The 16,126-nt window shown below is 45.5% G+C and overlaps 1 pseudogene; it reads right to left on the bottom strand.

Moving 5' to 3' along the window:
- LOC102419207 overlaps nucleotides 1-9,195 on the bottom strand; it is a 10,214-nt pseudogene extending 1,019 nt beyond the window's left edge.
- Nucleotides 9,196-16,126: the final 6,931 nt, after the last annotated feature.

Below are 16,126 nucleotides of genomic sequence, written 5' to 3'. Positions count from 1 at the left end.
AAAATGGGGATGTATAGGAGCTGAGAGCATAAACCTCCCCCGAGAAGCCAAGTTCACCCTTGGAGCCCGCCCCATTTTAGGCGTCTGTTACCGGGCTCCCGAGAATCGTTTACTAACCCGAAGCCAAGGGCTTTCAAGCATCGAGACTGCATGACTCAAGAGGAGTTTTGTTTCCCTCCAGGGAAAGGTTAGACTCTTCACAAAGGTCAAGTTTCAATTTCAGGTGGGAGCGAGGACCGCGCGTTAGCGGGGGGGGGGGGGGGGGAGGAATCTGCGCCCCACAAAGTCCGCGCCCATTGAGGCCAGCGTGACCCGCAAGTGGGGAGGGCTCCCGCAGGGCTGCTCACAGAAGGTAACACTATAAATAAGGCCATAGTTGGACTGGATGCAAAGGGGCAGCCTCAGAATCTTCCAGCCAGCCTGCTACTTGGTGCCAGGGGCCAGAGCGCGTGCAGAAACTCTGCGCAAATCTGGAAGGTGGAGCCCAGCGAGTTCGCACAGCTTCCCAGGCTCTTGTTTACACACTTCCTCTTAAATCTGTGAATTTGATTTTTGAGCCCAGTGCATGGGATTGCCCAGTTGGGGTCGCTAGCAGAGCCTGTAGGGGAAGATTGTTTTTGGGGAGCCTGGGAAACAGAGCTGGGAGTGGCACCTGGGGAGCAAGCTCTGGGCGGAGCTGGTTCAGGTACAATAGAGAACTCCTGGTCAGAGAGGACATATAGCCTTGGAAGTCAATCCAGACACACTGCCACCCAGAGGCAGAGCCACGAATTGACTCTTCTGTAAATACAGATAAGGCTATAAGGGGATTTTACGGCCGGTCTTAAAACCAGGACTGTGGCTTACAACACGGAGGAACAGTGTATCAGAGGGAAATTCAACATTCTCCTGAATTCCGGGCGTGCCAAAAAGAAGAGTAGAAGATCTGAAGCACCTGCATTACTGCACATTTTTATTTTTATTTTTTTTTAAATTACTTTTTCACCTTTTAACTAAGAAAACATTTTTTTTCCTTTTTTTTCTTCTTTTTTTTCCCATCACCTGATTTTACCCTTTCAATTACTACATTTTTATTTTTAACTAGTATTATTATTGCTACCATTTTACCATTTTTTAAAGTGTCATTTTATTTTGTCTTTATTTTATTTTGGGACTATTGCTCTCCATTCTATTCTCATCGTCCCTTTAGCAACATTTCTCTCTACCTCAATTTTGCCTCTGTGCTAAAACCCTCTTCCCCACTTTTTCCCTTTTGTTGTCCTGTTTCTCTTACCCTACTCCAGCTTTAGATTTTCCCTATTCTTTTTACCCCCTGTCAAAATTTCACCCTACTTATATATCCTTTGTCCAATCCCCTGCTCTAAATCCTTATACACCTTTCCCTTATCTTCCTTCACTATCCAAATTTTTTCTTCTTCTTCTTCTTCTTTTCTCTCTCTATTGTTTTATTGTTGTTTGCTTGATTGACGAGTATATTGAGGTTATTTTTAGGATTGTTTTTGAGGTTATTCTGCTTATTCTTTTTATTTTTCTGTACCCCCCTCCGGTTATTTCGGTGCTTCTGTTTTCCCTTGCATCGCTTGATATTATTGGTTGTTGGTAGTTTGTATTCAACTCCAGGAATCTGTTGCTGTAATTTGTTAGGATTAGTGGCAGTTCTATAGGAGTTTTCTCCTCATATAAATAGTCTCTTCCCCTTTTATACTTCATTCTCTTTTCTCTCTTACTTTTTTTTTCTTTTCCTCTTCTTTTTTTCCCTCCCTTTTTCCAATTTCATTTTTGCACTTCTTTTTTTTCTTTCTTTCTTTTTTCTCTTCTTTCTCTTTCTCTTCTATCTTCCTTACCTCCTAACTCTCTTTGCTCGGGTGGCCACCTTTATTTGGGGTTATTAATATTGTAAATACATTCGTGTTCAGTGCCTGGTACGTTGTGCCTTGTTGTGTTGTATTTGGTGCCTTTAAATCAACGCAGCAGATTCAAGCAACAGCGACCTCCTGATCACCACACGCTCTGTCTGGGGAACAGTTACTGGGTGTGAAACCTCCCTCCACCAGCCAGAAGAGCCACCACAGCTGTGAACAGCACCCACCAGAGGCCCTGCTACCAATGGAGGAGCAGGTGCTACCACAACTGCCCAAGGAGCAACCACAGCCTGAGGAGCCACTGCCACCCAGGGAGCAGCCACTGCCACCCAGGGAGCAGCCACTGAACAACTCAACAACTAGATATGTCAGTGAGATCAAACATGGGTAGACAAAGAAACCCCCAAAGAAAAGAAAAGGAGGACTCGCCAGAAAAGCAGCTAAGTGAGACAGAGGCATGCAACGTGACGGAAAAAAAATTCAGAATTAGGGTCCTAGAGTACATGCAGTGGACGGAGGAAAAAATCAATACCATATGCAAGAAGCTAGAAGAAACAGATGAAAAATTCAACAACTTAAGTAGGTCCCAAGAAGAAATGAAGAGCGACATAGCTGCAATAAAAAACACCATTGAAAGTATCAACAGTAGACTAGGAGAAGCGGAGGACTGAATTAGTGAATTAGAAGACAAGGAAGCAAAACACACTCAAACTGTACTACAATTGGAGAAAAAAATTAAAAGACAGGAAGAGAGCCTAAGGGAGCTTTGGGACAACATGAAACAAAACAACATACGAATAATAGGGGTGCCAGAACAACAGAAAGATGAACATGGATTAGAAAACCTATTCAAAGAAATAATATCAGAAAACTTCCCTGAGGTGGGGAAGAAAAAAGTCACACAAGCCCAGAGAGTCCCAAACAAGGTGAACCCAAAAAGACCCACACCAAGACACATCATAATTACCATGGCAAATGTTCAGGACAAAGAGAGAATCTTACAGGCTGCAAGAGAGAGACGGAAAGTTACATACAAGGGATCTCCCATTAGATTATCAAATTATTTCTCAACAGAAACACATCAGGCCAGAAAAGAATGGACGGAAATCTACAAAGTAATGCAAAGCAAAGGACTGAATCCAAGAATACTCTATCCAGCAAGGCTATCATTCAAAATTGAAGGGGAAATAAGAAGCTTCACAGACAAAAAAAGGCTAAGGGAGTATATCACCACCAAGCCAGCCATACAAGAAATGCTAAAGGGACTGGTGTAAAAAGAAGAAATATCAAGCTCAGAAAGAAAACAGCCACACACACACACAAAAAGAAATGGCTACAAACAAGTACCTTTCAATAATAACTTTAAATGTAAATGGACTAAATGCTCCAACCAAAAGACATCGAGTGGCTGAATGGATAAAAAAACATGACCCATACATCTGCTGTCTACAAGAGACCCACCTCATTAGAAGGGACTCACACAGACTGAAAGTGAAGGGATGGAAAAATATCTTTCACGCAAATGGAAAGGAAAAGAAAGCTGGGGTAGCAATACTTATATCTGACAAAATACATCTCAAAGTGAAGGCCATAACCAGAGATAAGGAAGGCCACTTCATAATACTAAAGGGATCAATACAACAAGAAGATATAACCGTGGTAAACATATATGCACCCAATGCAGGAGCACCCACATACATAAGAAAACTTCTGGAAGATATCAGGGGAGAGATCGACAACAATACAATCATAGTAGGGGACTTTAATACACCACTGACATCACTGGATAAATCCGCTAGATAAACAATCAGCAAAGAAACAGCAATCCTAAATGACTCACTAGATCAGATGGACTTAATTGACATCTTCAGAACACTTTACCCCGAAGCCATGGAATATACATTCCTCTCAGGTGCTCATGGGACATATTCAAAAATAGACCACATATTGGGTCACAAGCAAAGTCTCCACAAATTCAAGAAGTTTGAAATCATAAAAAGCATCTTCTCAGACCACGATGGCATAATGTTAGAAATAAACTACAATAAAAACAACCCAAAATACTCAAACACTTGGAAGCTGAATAGCATGTTATTAAATATTGATTGGGTTACCAATGACATCAAAGAAGAAATTAAAAACATCCTGGACACTAATGACAATGAAAACACAACAATCCAAAACCTATGGGACACAATGTAAGCAGTCATGAGAGGGAAGTTTATAGCTCTACAGGCCTATCTCAAAAAACAAGAAAAAATGGTAGTTAATCATCTAACTCTACAACTCAAAGAATTAGAAAGAGAGCAACAAGAAAACCCCAGAGTGAGCAGAAGGAAGGAGATAATAAAGATTAGAGCAGAAATCAATGAAATAGAGACCAAAAAAACAATACAGAAAATCAATGAAACCAAGAGCTGGTTCTTTGAAAGGATAAACAAGATTGACAAACCCCTAGCCAGGCTCACCAAGAAGCAAAGAGAGAGGTCCCAAATAAACCAAATCAGAAATGATAGAGGCGAAATAACAACAGACCCCACAGAAATACAAATGATTGTTAAACAATACTACGGACAACTCTACTCCAACAAACTAGACAACCTGGAGGAAATGGACAAATTCCTAGAAAAATACAACATTCCAAAACTCAATCAGGAAGAATCTAAAAATCTCAATAGGCCAATAACTATGGAAGAAATTGAAGCAGTTATCAAAAAGCTTCCAGCAAACAAAAGCCCAGGACCAGACGGCTTCTCAGGGGAGTTTTACGAAACTTTCAAGGAAGAACTAAAACCTATCCTCCTCAGATTACTACAAAAGGTTCAAGAGGAAGGAACACTTCCAAACACATTCTATGAAGCTAGCATCACCCTAATACCAAAACCAGGTAAAGACAACACAATGAAAGAGAATTACAGGCCAATATCCCTCATGAACATAGATGCCAAAATCCTCAACAAAATCTTAGCAAATCGGATCCAGCAGTACATCAGAAGGATCATACACCATGACCAAGTAGGATTTATCCCAGGGATGCAAGGATGGTACAACATCCGTAAATCAATAAATGTGATACATCACATAAACAAATTGAAAGAAAAAAACCACATGGTCATATCAATTGATGCAGAAAAAGCATTCGACAAAATCCAACACCCATTTTTGATAAAAACTCTCAGCAAGGTGGGAATAGAAGGATCATACCTCAACATAATAAAAGCCATATATGACAGGCCCACAGCCAACATCATACTCAATGGACAAAACTAACACCATTTCCCCTAAGAACAGGAACAAGACAAGGATGCCCACTCTCACCACTCCTGTTCAACATAGTCCTGGAAGTATTAGCCATTGCAATTAGACAAGAAGAAGAAATAAAAGGCATCCAAATTGGAAAAGAGGAAGTAAAACTGTCCTTATTTGCAGATGACATGATATTATACATACAAAACCCTAGAGACTCCATCAAAAAACTACTAGACTTAATACATGAATTTGGCAATGTAGCAGGATACAATATTAACCCCAAGAAATCCGAGGCATTTCTATACACCAATAGTGAACTTTCAGAAAGAGAGATTATAAAAACAATCCCATTTACCATCGCACCAAAAAAATTAAGATACCTAGGAATAAACTTAACTAAAGAGGTAAAAGACCTCTACTCAGAAAACTACAGGACGTTGAAAAAAGAGATAGAGGAAGACATAAAGAGAAGATGAAAAAACATACTATGTTCTTGGACTGGTAGAATCAACATCATTAAAATGTCCATACTACCGAAAGCAATCTATAAATTCAACACACTTCCCATTAAAATACCAATGGCCTTCTTCAAAGATCTAGAACGAACTCTCCAAAAATTCATCTGGAATAAAAAAAGACCCCGAATAGCTGCAGCGATCCTGAGAAAGAACAAAGTAGGTGGGATCTCAATGCCAGATATCAAGCTGTATTACAAAGCCACTGTTCTCAAAACTGCCTGGTACTGGCACAAGAACAGACATATAGATCAGTGGAATAGAATAGAGAGTCCAGAAATTAGCCCGAACCAATATGCTCAATTAATTTTTGACAAAGGAGGCATGAACATACAATGGAGCCAAGATAGTCTCTTCAATAAATGGTGTTGGGAAAATTGGACAGATATATGCAAGAAAATGAAACTAGACCACCAACTTACACCATACACAAGAATAAACTCAAAATGGATAAAGGACTTAAATGTATGACAGGAAACCATAAAAATTCTAGAAGAATACAAAGGCAACAAAATCTCAGACATATGCCAAAGCAATTTCTTCACTGATACAGCTCCTAGGGCAGTTGAAACTAAAGAGAAAATGAACAAATGGGACTACATCAAAATAAAAAGCTTCTGCACAGTAAAAGAAACCATCAACAAAACAACAAGAAAACCCACTTCTTGGAAAAACATATTTGCCAACGTCATATCTGATAAGGGCTTAATCTCCAAAATTTATAGGGAACTCATACAACTTAACAAAAAGAAGATAAACAATCCAATCAAAAAATGGGCAAAGGATCTAAATAGACACCTTTCAAAAGAGGACATTCAGAAAGCCAAGAGACATATGAAAACATGCTCAAAGTCACTAATCATCCGAGAGATGCAAATCAAAACAACAATGAGGTACCATCTCACACCTGTCAGAATGGCCATCATCAACAAATCAACAAACGACAAATGCTAGAGAGGATGTGGAGAAAAAGGAACACTTGTGCACTGCTGGTGGGAATGCAGACTGGTGCAGCCACTATGGAAGACAGTATGGAGTTTCCTCAAAAAATTGGAAATGGAACTCCCATTTGACCCTGTGATTCCACTTCTAGGATTATATCCCAAGAAACCAGACACACCAATCAGAAAGGATATATGCACCCCTATGTTCATAGCAGCACAATTCACCATAGCTAAGATCTGGAAACAGCCTAAGTGCCCATCAGTAGATGAATGGATTAGAAAACTGTGGTACATCTACACGATGGAATACTATGCTGCTGTAAAAAAGAAGGAACTCTAACCATTTGCAAAAGCATGGATGGAACTGGAGAGCATTATGCTAAGTGAAACAAGCCAGTCAATGAAGGAAAAATACCACATGATCTCACTCATTCATGGATAATAAAGACCATTACAAACTTTTGAACAATAATAGATACAAGGCAGAGCTGCCTCAAACTGATTGTCGGACTGCAGTGGGAAGGCCAGGGAGGGTTGGGGGACAGGAGGGAGGGGAGTAAGAGATCAACCGAAGGACTTGTATGCATCCATATAAGCATAACTAATGGACATAAGACACTGGGGGGTAAGGGTGGGCAGGGGTTTGTCAAGGGCGGGGGGGAAAAGGACACTTACGTAACACACTTTGTAATACTTTTAGCGAAAAATAAACAAAAAAAACAAAAAAAAACAATAAATTGAAAAATAATAACAAAATAAATAAATAAACAGTGCTTTGTTGAGTTTCAGAATATTAATCCCAGTTTATTATCCAGCAATCTATTGTAGGCAGTGGATAAGCACATGCTGGAAAAAAACCACCTGAAGATATACATACTGATGTCTCTCTCTTATGACCTACATCAGTGATCGCGAACCTTTTGAGCTCGGCGTGTCACCATTTGAAAATCCCAAAATTAACTTTGGTGCCGTGTCACATATAGAAATTTTTTGATATTTGCAACCAGAGTGAAACAAAGACTTATATTTTTGATATTTATTTTATATATTTAAATGCCATTTAACAACGAAAAATCAACCAAAAAAATGAGTTCGCCTGTCACCTTTGATATGCGTGCCATAGCTTCGCCATCACTGACCTACATGGTGCTGCTACGTGCTAGGCATCAGGATCATTTTGCCCTGACAACAGGTTCACACCCAGCTGCTGGTTTTCAGTAGAAGTCCTTGTCTGAGGAACTTTCTGTCTCCTGTAACATGCAAAGCTCAGCCTGTTGATCTGCACGTATAGAGAAGCCTAGGTTTTATATGGTGTTTGATTTATTATTCAACTCCCTGTGCTAGTTACTTTGTGAATAGTTTTATAGGGGAAAAGTCCTGGTGAATAAGTGATTCCATTTTGTGTGTCATAAAAACAAGAAAGTGAATGCAATGTTTATGTAGCACAACATTAACACTAGTTCTTATCTGCCAGGGAAGAAAAATAAATACATGTTGATCTTGTAAACATAATAGGGCTGTATTTCAAAGTATTTATGACTGCACATTTGGGAAGAATGGCATACCTCTTCTATTTAAAAACACTAGAAATGTGTTATTTTAGTGTGTACTATGGAAACATGAACCACTCAAGGTTTTCTGTTTTTTTTTTTAATTTCTTGTTACTTGTATTTTATTTTTAATATATTTTTTATTGATTTCAGAGAAAAAGGTATGGACAGAGTTGGCGAGGAGGGAATGACGTGGAGACAGCGTTCAGTTGATGAGCAGCGTAGCCAGGTTCTCCAGCCAGGCAGGTTCCGTCGCCAGATTGCCAGGGCCTAGCTGCACGCACAGACTTGCTGGTGCGTTAGCTGGTGTCCATCATCGCGTTGTAAGCATCCAGCTGGGCATCCAGCTCCTCCGCAGAGATCTGCTGCCTGGAACTCCGGCCGGTGCCCCTGCCTCTGCCCCGGCTGCCTCCGCGGGCGCCTCTCCAGATCCTGGGTTCCTAGTCCTCCCGCCTCTGTTGACACTGGGTCCCGGCCTGCGCTGCGTGTCTCCCTGTGAGGTGACGAGCTGGATGTTCATGGGGCGGCCGTCCAAGGGGACGCCGTGGTACCGCTGCATGGCTGTCAGGGCGTCTGCCTTGCGCTCAAAGTGCACGTGGGCCGATCCCAGGCTGCGGCCAGAGCGGTCGTAGTGCACGCCGGCCTTCTTCAGGGTCCCGCAGTCCGCAAACAGCTCCTGGATGTCCGCGTCAGACACACCGAAGTCCAGGTTGGACACCAGCAGTTTGCCCCCGGTCTCCAGGCCGGCGCCCGCGCGGAAGCCGCGATCTAAAAGGTCGTGTTGCCACCTGTCGGGAAGCTGTCTGGGCCGGCTGTAGGGCGCAGGCCGGTTCCTGCCTCGGCCTCCTGCCGCGCTGCCGCCTTCGATGAGGGCCGCCCGGTTTCGGTTCCGGATGGGCCCGCCGCCCCGGCTCATTCGGGCTGCGGGCTGCGCTCCACAGCCACCGCGGCCTCCCTGGGAGCCCGCCCGGCCTGGGCCCCAGCCCCTGCCGCGGCCATGGCCCCGGCCGCCCCGTTGGCTCCGGTTCAGCTGAATGATGTCGTCCAGAGACATGTCCACTTGGTCGGCCATGGCGGGCGCAGAATATGCCTTGGCTTGATTCCGAGTGTCAGCACGTTGGTCCCTCACTTTGGTAGCTTGGCTTCAGGAACAGCGTGGCGAGTGGGCGCTGTGGTCCGGGCGGGGCTGGCTGAGCTGTGAGGTGCCTGGTTGAGGTCGCAGTCGTTTTGGACCTTCCCTGCACAGAGTTGGCTCTGCGACTGTAGGAAGGCGGCTCTGCCACTCCAGGTTCTGTCTTGATTCTCCTGCTACATCTGTATTTATACCAGTTGATTTTAATCCTATCCATTCTATTCCAAAGGTTAGGGCGTTTGTTATCTCCATTCCAAGGTCACTACTCCATTGTTCTGTTAAGCTACAAGGGAGTAACTGAAGAAGATTATCCTAAGTAAAGCTTAGGTAGCATAAGGGTGATTGTTCCTAGTTAATGTGATTAACTATCCGCCGGGCACTTAGTTAAGGGGTTTTACTGATTATTCTGTTCCTTAGACCTGTGAATCCCTAACTCCAGGGAAAAATCCCCACCTGGGGAAACAACCTTTCTAGGAGAGATGACCTTGGTTAAAACACATAGCGCTAAGAAAGGAAGCAGACATATTGAGAACAGTATGCCATATACGCCAGGACCCTTGAAACCTGCGACACCCTTGAGGAGGAGGGGCCGCAGGGCCTGTCACCGACCCTCGTACCCACCCCCTCTCCATCTGCCAAATGGATATGGTCTCTGGAGGGTGCGTTTCAGGAAGAGAAGCATTGGGAAAGTAGAAGGCGGCAGTTGCCCCTTCTGAAGAGGAATCCCCAAGTGAGGACTGGACCTCGAGATTCTGTTTCTCTCATCACTGTCATTCAAGTCAGCTGTCCTTGGACTGGGTACTTCACGGTCGGTCGGTTGTTCGCGTCATCGGCCCTGGTGGAAAGGCTGCTAAATGCATAGAGACACGCAGAGTTACAGAATACACTGCTCTGGCTCTTCTCCTCGGTGGACTGCGAACTGCCATCTGGCTCATCATAGCTCTGGACGGAGGGTAAGGGTTCCCTGTTCCTGCTTAGTTTGTGAACATGAGTTTGGGAAGTCTCTCATCATAACCATAGGGAACACATGGATGTCAGTGTTGAGTGATAAGGGTAGCCAGTTGGTCTAGAAGACTGTCAGAAAGAGGATATGTTGGCAGGATGTAGAACTTGCCGACTCTCCTAGTATCACAAAGCTTCCCAGAAGCACACATCAACGTGCTTTTGGATTCCGTCTCTGGAAAGGCCAAAAGGAAATGTGTGCAGAAATAAAACAACATTTTGTGTTTGTTTGTGTGTGTGTGTGTGTGTGTGTGTGTGTGTGTTAGGTGGAGGGGGTGGGTGTGGGTTCGTTTCGCCTTTGGGAGGTGACCCAAAGGGGAAGATACCATCCCTACAGCACTAGAGTGGGACAGTGGGGCTTATATGCTTTTGCCCCAACTGGGTGTTTCAGAGGCCATGGGGGAGTGGGGGAAGCCTAGCAGAGCCCAGGAGCCCTGTAGACACCACCGGAGGAGTTGTGCTGTGAAAGGTGATGACCCTTTGAAGGGAGACCACGGACCTTGTCATGAAGGGCTCTGCCGCACCCTGCACGCGCAGGGAAAATTGGAATGGGTCTGCTCCCTCCCCATAAGCCTGCTTAGTTCCCCGTGGACAACACCGGCTGTCACTCTGTGATTTTAAAAAGGATTTTAAAATGATTTCCAGGTGATTCTAATGTGTAGCCAAGGTTGAGAACCACTGCTCTAAACAGACTTGACCACTGTGGGCAAAGACCTACAGCTGAGAGGGGACAGGTTCTGGGTGTCGAGGTCCAGAGCATGGAAGGCCTCCTGGGGGATCAGTGGGTCTGGAAGCCTGTGTGCTGGGTCAGAGACACCCCTGCCTCCCACCCTCCCCTACCCTGCACATAGACGTGCCTGGACTGGGGTGAGGAGGAGAAGGAGAACTAGAGGGAAGGAACACTGAGTGTTTGTTGGCGGCCATGTAAAAAGGACTGTGATCCTCCCCTCCCACTGAGTCACTCCCTAAGGCAGCAGGAGACGTAGGGTCTGAGAGCAGCCACACAGCTTTGTGGCCATGACCAAGGCACCAAGATGATGTCCATGCAACAGGGCTGAGGAGGTGTCAGAGGACCTCACCCCAGAAAGCCCAATAGCTCTTTGTGTGAGAGAGAGAAGGTGGCAGGGAGGGATGAAGAGAGCGAATTGGACTCAAGAGGCCTCAAGGCCCAGATGAGGAGAATATACCAGGGGTCGGCATGGACTTGAGCTCTGAGGTGAGGGTCAGGTGAGGGTCAAGGGCACTGGGTGGGGGCCAGTCCAGACAGAAGACTGAGGTCCACTTGTTCTTGACCCTGCTCAGTTCTTTGGCACCTCTGCCTGAGATATAAACTGTCTGACATGGAAGTACAACTCCAGAGAAGGGGGTGGGGAACCTAAGTTAAATAATATTTTGTTTTTTGTTTTCTTGTTTTTTTATTTATTTTTTTTTATTTTTCGCTAATAGTATTACAAAGGGTATTACATAAGTGTCCTTCCCCCCCCCCCCACCCTTGACAAGCCCCTGCCCTCCCTTACCCCCCAGTGTCTTATGTCCATTAGTTATGGTTATATGGATGCATACAAGTCCTTCAGTTGATCTCTTACTCCCCTCCCTCCTGTCCCCCAACCCTCCCTGGCCTTCCCACTGCAGTCCGACAATCGGTTTGAGGCAGCTCTGCCACTGTATTTATTATTGTTCAAAAGTTTGTAACGGTCTTAATTATCCATGAAAGAGCGAGATCATGTGGTATTTTTCCTTCATTGACTGGCTTGTTTCACTTAGCATAATGCTCTCCAGTTCCATCCATGCTGTTGCAAATGGTAAGAGTTCCTTCTTTTTAACAGCAGCATAGTATTCCATCATGTAGATGCACCACAGTTTTCTAATCCATTCATCTACTGATGGGCACTTAGGCTGTTTCCAGATCTTAGCTATGGTGAATTGTGCTGCTATGAACATCTGGGTGCATATATCCTTTCTGATTGGTGTTTCTGGTTTCTTGGGATATATTCCTAGAAGTGGGATCACAGGGTCAAATGGGAGTTCCATTTCCAATTTTTTGAGGACCTCCATACTGCCTTCCATAGTGGCTGCACCAGTCTGCATTCCCACCAGCAGTGCACAAGTGTTCCTTTTTCTCCACATCCTCTCCAGCACTTGTCGTTTGTTGATTTGTTGATGATGGCCATTCTGACAGGTGTGAGATGGTACCTCATTGTTGTTTTAAATAATATTTTGTTTTTTCACTTGGCAGAATGGGGACTGAAGTTGAAGTTAGGTTTGGTTACTAAACAATAAAGAAAGCAACATTTCTTGCATACCCGACTATGTGGTCTGAGTTTGCTGCTGCCTAAAAACTGAGAAAAAGTTGTAAAATGAAGTACTAATCTCTAGGGTTTAGGTCAGACCAAGGAGTAGTGCCACTCAGCCAGAAGCTGGCTCATGGCTGGCCAGTGCGGAGGTGGTGGCAGGAACCTCTCCCATCTCCGTGGCAGCACTAAGAATGTTTAACTAACAGTTTAGGCCCGATCCCTTGGGGCCTAAGCCTTTAGTCGGACATTCCCCGAGGGCTCCCTGGCTACCAGAAGGATGTCTGACTGCAAGCTTAAGCCTGATCCCCCGGGAGTGGGCCTAAGTCAACAGGTGGACATCCCCCAAGGGGTCCTGGACTGCAAATGGGCACAGGCCGAGCTGAGGGACACCCCCCCCCACACACACACCGAGTGCTCAAATTTTGTGCACCGGGCCTCTAGTGTAATTATATATGTGTTTTCTGATGGTCTTAGGTGACCCCTTTGAAAGGGTAGTTCAAACCCCAAAAGGGTCATGACCCACAGGTTGAGAACCGCTGCTCTAAACACTCTCAATTAATGCAACTACATTCCTCCAGTTGCTCAGGCTAAAATCTTTAAGTAATTCTTAATTCTTCTGTTACTCTAATACCCTACATTTGGTCTGCCAGCATGTACCATCTCATCTAACAGTATCTATCTATCTACTTATTTTTTTATCTACCTACTATAGGCCTCGTGCACCGGTGGGGTCCCTCGCTCTGGCCTGTGGGACTTGGGCCAAAACTGGCTCTGCAACATCCCCCAGGGATCCCGGATTTCGAGAAGGCACAGGCCTGGCTGAGGGACCCCACTCGTGCACAATCAGGGCCAGGGAGGGACCGAGGGAGGGCTCCAGGGTGTGTCTGGCCCATCTTGCCCAGTCCCTATCGGCTGGACCCCAGCAGCAAGCTAACCTACTGATCAGAGTAGAGCATCTGCCCCCTGGTGGTTGCATCATAGTGACTGGTCAAACGGTCTAATGAACGGTCAGACACTTAGCATATTAGGTTTTTATTATATAGGATTATTGATCCATCTAGTATCTCTGTACCTATTTATAACTTTTTGTCATCATTTCTTCTCCTGGATTATTGCTATAAATATCTAACTAATCCCACGGTTTCTATCCTTGACTCCTTCAGTTTATTCATTTTTCAGAGCTTGTATCTGTTCTCCTTAAAAATCATCCAATAGCTTCCCATCTCACTCAGAGTAAAAGCCAACGTCCTTTTATAACCCTAAGATCCTACATAGTTATTTATCCCCCATTTATGCTCTGATTTTATTTCCTATTACTTGCCCCTATTCTGTTCACTCCAGCTACACTAACCTCCTTGCTGTTTCTCAAATATGTCAGGTAAACTTATACCTCAGGACCTTTGCACTTGCTCTTCTGCCTTGCTATATTTTTACAGATGTCCTCTGGATAGTCCTTTCCCTTTCTTCAGGTCTATATTCAAATTTACCTTCTGATGATCCCTTCCTTGGCTGCCCCATCTACAATTGCAACCCTCCCTCTAAACTCATTTTTACATTCTTTTTATTTTTCTTTCTTAAGCACTTATAAGACTGTAATATACTATATTTACAGTCAGTTATGTTATGTCTCCTTTGGTAGGAAGTATATTCTATGAGAGAAAGAAAATTTATCTAATTTGCCCCCAGTGTATCCCCAGCACTAGGATATACTTGACACACACAAAATACTCATTAATTGTTGAATGAGTGAATTAATTATAATAATGATTAGAGGCCTGGGGCACAAAAATTTATGCACTGGAGGGGGGGGGGGGGGGTCCCTCAGCCTGGCCTGTGTCCTCTCACAGTCTGGGATACCTTGGGGGATAACCACCTGCTGGTTTAGGCCTATTCCCTGGGGAACTGGGCCTAAGCTGGCAGTCAGACATCACTCTGGCAGCCCGGGGAGCAGGCCTAAGCTGCAGTCAGACATCCTTAGCGCTGCTGAGGAGGCAGGAGAAGCTCCTACCACCACCGCTGTATTGGCAGCCATCAGCCTGGCTTGTGGCTGAGCAGAACTCTCCCTATAGGAGCACACTGACCACCAGGGGGCAGCTCCTGCATTGAGCGTCTGCCCCCTAGTGGTCCATGTGTGTCATAGTGACCAGTCATTCCCAGTCTTTCTGCTGTTAGGGTTGGTTTGCATATTTCCCTTTTACTATATAGGATAGAGGCCTGGTGCACGGGTGGGGGCTGGCTGTTTTTCCCTGAAGGATGTTCCGGATCAGGGTGGGGGTCCTGCTGGGGTGCCTGGCCAGCCTGGATCAGGGGCTGATGGCTGTTTGCAGGCTGGCCACACCCCCTTCAGGGTGTGGGTCCCCACTGGGTTGCCTGGCCAGCCTGGGTGAGGGGCTGAGGGCCGTTTTCAGGCTGGCCAAGCCCCCTGGCAACAGAAGCTCCCAGCCTCTCCTTTTTTTCTTTTTTCTTTTTATTCTGGGATTTATTTACCTTCTATAATTGAAACTTTGTTGCCTTCAGTAGAGCTCAGAGCTGGCCAGGAAGCTTGGCTTCCTCCATCACTGGAGCAACCAAGCCTCCTTGCTGGCTTCAGCTCCATGGCTGCCGGCTGCCATCTTGGTTGGGCTAATTTGCTTATAGTCACTCTGATTGGCTGGCGGGCATGGCTTAAGGCATAGCGAAGGTACAGTCAATTTGCATGTTTGTCTTTTATTAGTGTAGATGAACATAATAAAAAATATAGACTGATAAGACAAACATGTACAGTGTATTGCTTACTTTTATGCAACTTGGTGATAACTGTTGTTAAAAATAGTTATTACTTTATTCTAAATATTTCCACATCATCAAAAGTAGAGAGTTCTGTACACAGATCACAGATAAAATACTAGAATTGTGGACTTCTACAAAAATGGAGATTTTTAATATATATATCTACTAGAGGCCCGGTGCACAAAAATTTGTGCACTCGGGGGGGAAGGGGGGGTCCCTCAGCCCAGCCTGTGCCCTCTCGCAGTCTAGGACCCCTTGGGAGATAACGACCTGCTGGCTTAGGCCTGCTCCTGGGTGGCAGAGGGCAGGCCCAATCCCTAGGTGCAGCCCCTTGTCGGGCTCAGAGCAGGGCTGATTGGGGAGTTGGGGCGCCGCCACCTGTCATTCACAGAGCAGGGCGGATCGGGAGGTTGTGATGCCACCCTCAGTCACGCTCAGGGTAGGGCTGATTGGGGGGTTGGGGCACCACCCCCTATCACACTCAAGGCAGGGTCAATGGGGAGGTTGCGGAGCCACCCCCTGTCATGCACAGAGCAGGGCCAATCAGGGGGTTGGGGCGCTGCCCCCTGTCACTCACAGAGCAGGGCCAATCAGGGGGTTGGGGCACTGCCCCCCCCCCCCGTCATGCACAGAGCAAGGCCCATCAAGGGGTTGGGGGAGCTTCCCCCCTGTCACACACAGAGTAGGGCTGATAAGGGAGTTAGGGCACCGCCCCCCTGTCACACACACAGCAGGCGGAATCAGGGGTTTGGGGCGCCGCCCTCTATCACCCCAGAGCAAGGTCCGATCAGGGGGTTGGGGCGCCCGCC

The sequence above is a fragment of the Myotis lucifugus genome, unplaced genomic scaffold (assembly GCF_000147115.1).
Source record: "Myotis lucifugus unplaced genomic scaffold, Myoluc2.0 scaffold_78, whole genome shotgun sequence".
In the NCBI taxonomy this organism is placed as follows: domain Eukaryota; kingdom Metazoa; phylum Chordata; class Mammalia; order Chiroptera; family Vespertilionidae; genus Myotis; species Myotis lucifugus.
This window is presented reverse-complemented; position numbering and strand designations above follow the sequence as displayed.